General features: G+C 32.3%; 1 pseudogene; it reads right to left on the bottom strand.

Annotated features, from left to right (window-relative positions):
• Positions 1–306: 306 nt before the first annotated feature.
• LOC128161046 (ficolin-2-like) lies at positions 307–6,184 on the bottom strand (annotated as a pseudogene).
• Positions 6,185–7,926: the final 1,742 nt, after the last annotated feature.

Raw genomic sequence — 7,926 nt, 5'->3', positions numbered from 1 at the left:
GGCAGTTACTCTCGTCTTTGAAATTTTTTTTTCAACTACAACGAATGACACGTGAACTAGCAGTTAGAAATGAAAGTCAAGAAGGGCTCTAGTTAAGTCATTACATATTAGAACAACCAATTGTAATCATATTCAAATTATATATATATATATATATATATATATATATATATATATATATATATATATATATATATATATATATATATATATATATATATATATATATATATATACACACACTTTTATATATAGCACGTTACACATATTCCAGTATTCCAAACCACAAGATGCTTTTACCGGGGCTTATTTCACTCGCCTAACCATGAGTTCAGTCGATTTCAACGAATAGTATACGGTACGCCATGGCACGTAGGTGACCCCTGAATTGTACAAATCGTTGCTCCCTGCCAAGTAGAGGCCGTTAACATTTGCACAGGGACAACCCTTATGCCACCATCCAGACTTCGTTATGCCACCATCCAGACTTCGTTGTAATGGCACAGTTTTGTGTAACAACATCATTAACCTGGTCCCATGTGGTAAACTTCATATTGTTCGTGGATGTCGAAAAACAATCTTCTACAAATAAAAAAAAAAAAACAAAAAAAAAAAACAACACCAAAACACCCAAAACAAAACAAAGAAAAAAACCCCCATAAACACAATTCGTATTTTTATTTGATACTGCTAGGTTTAATCTTGTTTGAAATTGTATAAACGCTGTAAAACAATGGGTTTATTTCTAAGTAAATATGTACATTTGTAAAATGATGGGCAATTTTTTCCCCAATAGGTCTATAGAAAAATCACTGTTAAAAGAGTGTTACTGAAATAGACGCATCGGAGGAACTTTGATATATATTTTAGGTTTAAGATAACGGATAATTTTGCCGCTTACAAAACTGAATTTTTTTGTAGGGGCGGGTATTATCATGATCCAATTTCCTAACCGTGAAATAAAAATGTTTTCCAGCATTAAACTTGATTTTAAACACAGAGCATAGTCAACACAATTTTTGAGACCCATTTAATAGAAAAAAACCTCTCACCAACGTTCCCGGAGAACCCTGATACCGTGAAGGTGTACTTGGTTGATTCGTTTCCTACGTTTAAACTACTGTACTTGAATTAACGCGTCTGGTTGTCAAAGTCCTCCATGTTCATCCTCATCTCATATGTTCCTTGACTCAGTAGGTGGTGTAGTTTGTCATTACCTGTAATGATAACAGTAATGAGGGGAAAAAACCCACAAAAACTACTGAGCAGTGAAATGGGGCTTATCCTTATATTTCCTTCAATGACAAAAATCACAATAAAATATGCAACAAACCTACATATGTTTTCACCTAGACATAAAATGAATGATGTTAACTTTTGTTTTTGTAATATATTTTGTACGTTAAATTAAAAGTTTACCAGTCTTTTAAAATCAACTAGTTTGAAAAGAAATGTAATTTACGATCTTCTTGATTAATCTGAATTTAGAACAAAGCCAGAATAATACCGAGCCAAAACTCTGATCTCAAATTTCCAAATCCGTTCTTGTACTCTATCCATGTTCTGTAAAAATCCTCAGAACCGTCTTGTCGTCTCTGGAACACCTTGAAAATAATGGAAACAATAACGTATTTTTTTTAAAGGTCTTCGATGTGTCTTCTTAATAAATACAGCGTTGTAAAAATAATTTTGAGGCTTTTTAGATACCATTATTATACCCTATAGATATGTCTGCACACAATATTCTCTTGAAAAAACAATATTTGTTGTGATCAAATTTCAATTTCATCATTTCAGCATTAAGGATAAAATAATAATAATAATAATAATAATAATAATAATAATGATATATGAATAAATAAATCTTAAATAAATAATAATAATGATAATAATAATAATAATAACTAGATTCGATCTCGTTGCGAGCAACGAGTGGGTCTTCCGTCCGATTTTTGAATAGATTAGATTAAACTTATCAATTCAAAGATAAAATCGTTGATCTAAGCAAAAAAAATGAAAAAAAAATTTGCGGCACTCGAGGCTTGAACCCGGGTCGCCTGGGCCATGTCCACGACTATATCGACTGAGCTACTCGGACTCTCACTTCAGGACTTTGACGCTTAATTTCTCGAGAACGCCTTGATCGATTTTGAAACAAATTACATATTCTGAATCAGTAAAAGGGTCACTATCATCTTATTGAAAAAAACATATAAAAATAAAAAGTTGAAAATTTTCATTTTTTAATTTTGCTTCCGGTGACGACCGGAAGTGACGGCGAACATTCTCTATACCGAGGTGCACCAGGAAATCGATAGATCTATCATCTCTGAAATTTTCAGCTCTCTATCTTTGCTCGTTTTTGAAAAACCTGAGCGACAAAATTGACTTTTTAAAATCGTAAACGGACGATAACTTCCGACCGGAAGTGAATTTTCAAAATCTGTTTCAGCGGTATAAATTTCAGATAACGAGGCTTCAGTCCTGAAAATTTGAGAGAAATCGATCGTCCCATCTCTGAGAAATCGCCTGCACAAAATTTGTAAGACAAAAAAAGAATAATAATAATAATAATAATAATAATAATAATAATAAGAAAAGTGAAAAAGAAACCGAAGAATAATAGAAGGGTCTTCCGCTGAAGACGGAAGACCCTAATAATAATAGTTTAATGTCGTACTGTCCAGCCACCGCCATCTTTCTCCATGTCACAGAAAACTGTCACGTGATTTAGGAATGGTATTTTTATTGTATAAAGTCCACTAGGTAGGCCACAGTTAATGTTGTGCAGAGAAGTGCAGTCATTTGGAATGTCATTGTCTAAAAAAGAAAATGGTGCATATTCATTTTGTCGACATTGGCATTTTAACATTTTAAGAACAGCAAAATGTGAGCTAAAAAAATAAAGTTATTGTGGAGAACAGTAATGGCAAAATAAAGGATTGGTCTGGGTGGAGAGATTGTGTGGCTACCTCTTGTGCCATGAAGAGGCGCAAGTAAGTAGTCACATTTAGCTATGTTTGAAACCTTTTTTAACACAACTCGATCTCCTACAATCTTTACTTATTAAGATAATTTTTTATGTATTGTCATTGTGAAATATGAACATTCCAAAGTTTTAATCATGTTTGAACTTTGTCTTAAAGATAAACTGATTAATATCGACATGTTCCGAACATTTGAATTAATTCGATTATCTTAATTCGCTGTGTCGCAAACGTATATAATTTAATTCGGGTTGTAACGCGCTTCCTGATTGGCTAAAAAATTATTTTATATCGTATAAAGAATGTTGCCTACGGCATAGTAAGGCTAACGTCAAGAACGTATCAAAACGCCTGACGTGACGTTTGAATTTTGTACATTTTACGTCATTTTAAAGGTCAAATAACCCTTTTTATATACAATGAAGAGTTTAAAAAAAAAATAAATTATAAGCAATAAATTCAATATTTATTAGTTTTATACGATATAAAAGGGTTTGAAACAGTTAACTCTTTTTTTTATAAACGCTTCGCGGTTTATAAAGCGTAAACTGTCACAAACCATTTTATATCGTATAAAACAAATAAATATTGGATTCATTCCTTCAGTGAATTTCGAAGGATTTTTTTTTTCAAATAATCTTAGGTTTTACGCGGGTGTGTTAATGCAACTATGTGTTTAATGATCCTCGATATTATGGTAGTTTTTTGAAGAATTGTTTATTTGTAAGAAAACAATTCAAGTGAATGTGTTCTCTCGGGAATTATATTTCTTTTTGAAGCTGTCGCGCAATTGTATAACGTGACAGTTAAAAATAGAACATTATTTTAGAATAACAGAAAATCAGAAAGTGTAACTCTACCACAAAGTTTATTTGCTTGCATAATTTAATATGATCTTATTTTATATCCAATGAAAAAAAATAATCTTTATTTGTCACGAACCCTCTCAACCATTTCAATTTTATCAAAAAATACTACGTACGTTACTTTCATTAACAACAATGAAACAAAGGATTTTAGCAGCATTTTTCAAGTATTTTAGGTCATATTCTTCTGATATTTGCCTACTTTATATTCATAATAGTATGGTATGGTATAGTATAGTATAGTAGGATTAGTGTAGTACGTACACGTTTGGCTTTTTCCTGCACACACTGAAAGAGGAAAGGTCTGTCAAGCCATATAAATGTCCACCTGATTAAATTTTTTCTCTTGCTGATAAAATAAAATATCAATGCCTGTATCATACTGATTATGTCCCAACTGACACTCATATTAATTTTGGGTATTTGTTTTAGATAAATCTTATTTCGGCATAGTTTACACTGCATTCCTATGAATTGCCTCCTGATCTTGGTCTTCTCTTTTAAACATGCTTGTGAAGTCAACGATCATTTTTTTTATGTAGTACAGAGAATTCGAAGATATAGCTAGTTTCTGGTTGACATTTTACGTCTGTGGATTTAAAATTTGGACAAGAAATAAAGATAAAATTGACAGGTTTCTTGGGTAAAATATGACATCATGCTCCTTATTGTGACGCCATATTGATCAGAGAAATTTTTACTCCATCGATCGCTGAAAGTTTCCTTAACATACCCGCGTAATTCATAGAAAAAATATAATAATGAGTTGTTAAAACAAATTAGTTGTACAAAAATAACCTCTGGTATACGGTATAGTAGATTTATCCCGATGTATAGATTTGTCTGTCGATCGGCTGAATCGTAATTGAAAGCGAACAAAAGATTACAGCTTTATATTTCTTTTACCGTACAAGTTTATCCTCAGTTGTATGCATGAAAAACACCTATGTACACAATTAGAGATACTTATTAATTATTAGACACAATGTCAAAGAAGGTTTGGTTTTAATGTTTGGGAAGAAGTCATAAAGTATGTTGTTATATACCCCTGTAAGACAGTTACTATACACACAGGATGAATTTCTGCCATTCAGTGAATTGAAAGGTGACTGAAAGGTATCTGAAATGCCATTCAGTCACCTTTCCAGACCATTCAGTTATCATTCAGTTGACTAAATGGCAGAGATTCATCCTATGATAAATCTTTACGAAAAAAAGTCCAGCATTTTGACTGTTGGACTAGAACTGTTGGATTGGAACTGTTAAAATCGACTGTTAAAAAAGACTGTTGACCGGTGACGTCACATTCCGCGAAAACGTGTTATTTGTTAGAAGGGGTATAACAAAACATTTGTTGACTGTGTCTTGGCCTTGGGCAACTGTTTGCGAGCCGGTCCGACAGATCAACTGTTGCCATCGACCCCAGTCAACAACTGTATAATGTTTGCCTCTTGAAATACTATGGTATCCAACTTGTAAACTGACCTCTAATACAGTGGACTTTATTACTGGAGAGCGTCACACACAGGTCATCAATTGAGCATGCCAGGCATTCATCAGTGATATTCGCAGTCTACAAGAGTGCCACGATGATTTGATTTTATATGTGATAATTACCATAAACAGATATATTTAGCATATTTTTATTATCTATTGTATCTGTTTTTCAAGTGTTCTATTACGAAGGTTATGTAAAAGAATATCCAAGTTGGATTTAAGAAGATTTGATGATACTCAATAATTTCAGATGATATGAAGGAGTTGAACTCAACAAAGATTATATAATTGTAAGTCGCTGCTCAATACAAAACATGTTAACTTTATTACTCGACTTCTTTACAGTAAAGGTGATAAGTTCAGCATTGCAATGCTTTATAATTAAATAACTATCTAACTATTTAACTTTTTATTACATAACTTTTTAGTTCACTGTAAATTGCTGAAAAATAAATGTTTTTACTATTCCGGTTTATTACATCCACCAAAAAAGTAAAGCTGTAAGTACAATGTGTATTATAAATAATCAGGAAAGACAGAAAACGAAATAAAGAATAAAAAGAAACTGACCTGGTCGAGTTCAATTCTAACATAGTCAGATTTGGGTTCCGTTTCGTTTATGACTGACACGAGTTCACACAGCAGTTCCTGTTTCCGGTAGTTGACTCCACGACAAAGTTTGGGTCTGTGTCTACATTCCCGGACACACTGCTGCTGCCCAATGATCCCCATCACACGGACAACGGGACCAATATACCTCTCACCGTGAACAGTCGCAGACGTCACCCTCATATATAACGATAATAAACAAAACAGAAGCCTTGTTAAAGACATTTCTTACAAAGTTCTACCTATATTTTGTATCAGAGAGAAGAAAATCAAATGGTTCTTGTACGACCAAGTGAACTTTCCGATAATGTTCTTGAATACTGCGTGTTGTTTCTCTAGCTATAAGTACCAAATGAATTCTCTTTGAATATTACTGATGCAAGTTTAAACGAATTTCAAACCTATGAACCCCGTGCCTTATATCGTCCAAAAAAAAAAGAAGTCTGCATGCAATGACTATGACAAATCGGGAATATAAGATTACAAGATCGGAAATACAGTTCAAATAATAGTTACCATCGTGAACAGGATGTGATGTTTTATTTATTTTCACATGTTCTCTGTTACATCACTTGTATATCACTTTCTATAAATTTAAACACCTCCCTCCACCCCTGAAATGACAGATAGATTTGAAACAAAGAAATTGAACATATTTTTATAAAAGTGTCTAAATTCAATACTGATTACAGATAAATGATCTTATTTGACCGTGGGGAGAGCAATTATTGGCATACAGTTTATGCAAAGAGATACGAGCGGGGATAATGCTAGATAGCATGTTTACAAAATGTTTGTGCAACCCTTTTTTTCAAATTGTGTAGTAAATTGTAAGTTATAGTTGTATTTTGAACTCCCTAGAAAATCTTGGTTTGAGGTACAGGATGCTTTAATTTGATGTCTGTTAGAAAATTTAAAAGGCAATGTTAAAGAGTTAGTAGTATACAAATATGTTTATAAAATAGTAATCAATAATTCATTATATTTAATGAAAGTCAAATAAATTTCATAAAAATTATCTAATCGTGAAATTGCTGAAAAACATATAAATATACGTAATAAGGAATCATTCTTTGAATATTATGGGGTGATCAAACAAGGTCTGGCGTGATCAAATCTATCATCAAGCCCTTCAGGGTTCATAAGATTTTATCTCCCTTGATCGTATCTGATCACCTCATAATACTAAAAATCAGTAATTCCTTATTCCTCAAATAACAACCAGCAACTCAAAAATGCTTAAAAAATTGTAGGTTTAAATTGTGAAAAAAACTTATATTTTATATTCTTATCAAATAAATATTTGTTCGTTATCAGTAACGCTAATTGTAATCTCCTTTATATGTAATTCTTGTTTTATTTGCGTACAATTAAAAATCATATCTTTTTAAATTTTCTCTTTTTGTTTTCAGAGAAATGCAAATACGTCATTATATTTAAGCTTCTTTAAGTTCTTATGAGGCATCAAACATATCGGAAACGCCAGTTCATTTGATGTAGTAAGTAAAAAGGAAATGGTACAGAAGTCAACGTTTAGACAACACGGTACGAACAAAGCCCTTTTTGAAAAACCCGCACAAATACTATGTAGACATTAAATCTTCGGTTTTTCTTAATATTAAACAGAGAAGAATAGAATCAAAGTATCTCCTGCCTAATACTTTTTCAGTCTTTTCCAAGTAGAACGTACACATTAATGGACTGTATGCAGGGCTAGTTTTGCCTCGTGCTTTTTTTTGCTCTTCTGCACTTGCAAATCGCTTAGCCCACTCTTGAATTCGCCAACAAACAATAAAAAAGACACTTTTTGTAAACAATCATTCGTTTAAATTTCCCAGTCTTAAATTCTCCGCTGACATCGAGGGCGTATAGGTGAAAGAAAACAGGGGCGAAAATTTCCCATTTTCTACAAAATAACTACAAAACGTTTACACATGTATTATTTTTATTTCTTTTACATATATAAT

This window comes from Crassostrea angulata, chromosome 8 (assembly GCF_025612915.1).
Source record: "Crassostrea angulata isolate pt1a10 chromosome 8, ASM2561291v2, whole genome shotgun sequence".
NCBI classification, from domain to species: Eukaryota; Metazoa; Mollusca; class Bivalvia; order Ostreida; family Ostreidae; genus Magallana; species Magallana angulata.
Note: the sequence above shows the minus strand (reverse complement) of the source record. Positions and strands in the feature narration are given on the sequence as shown.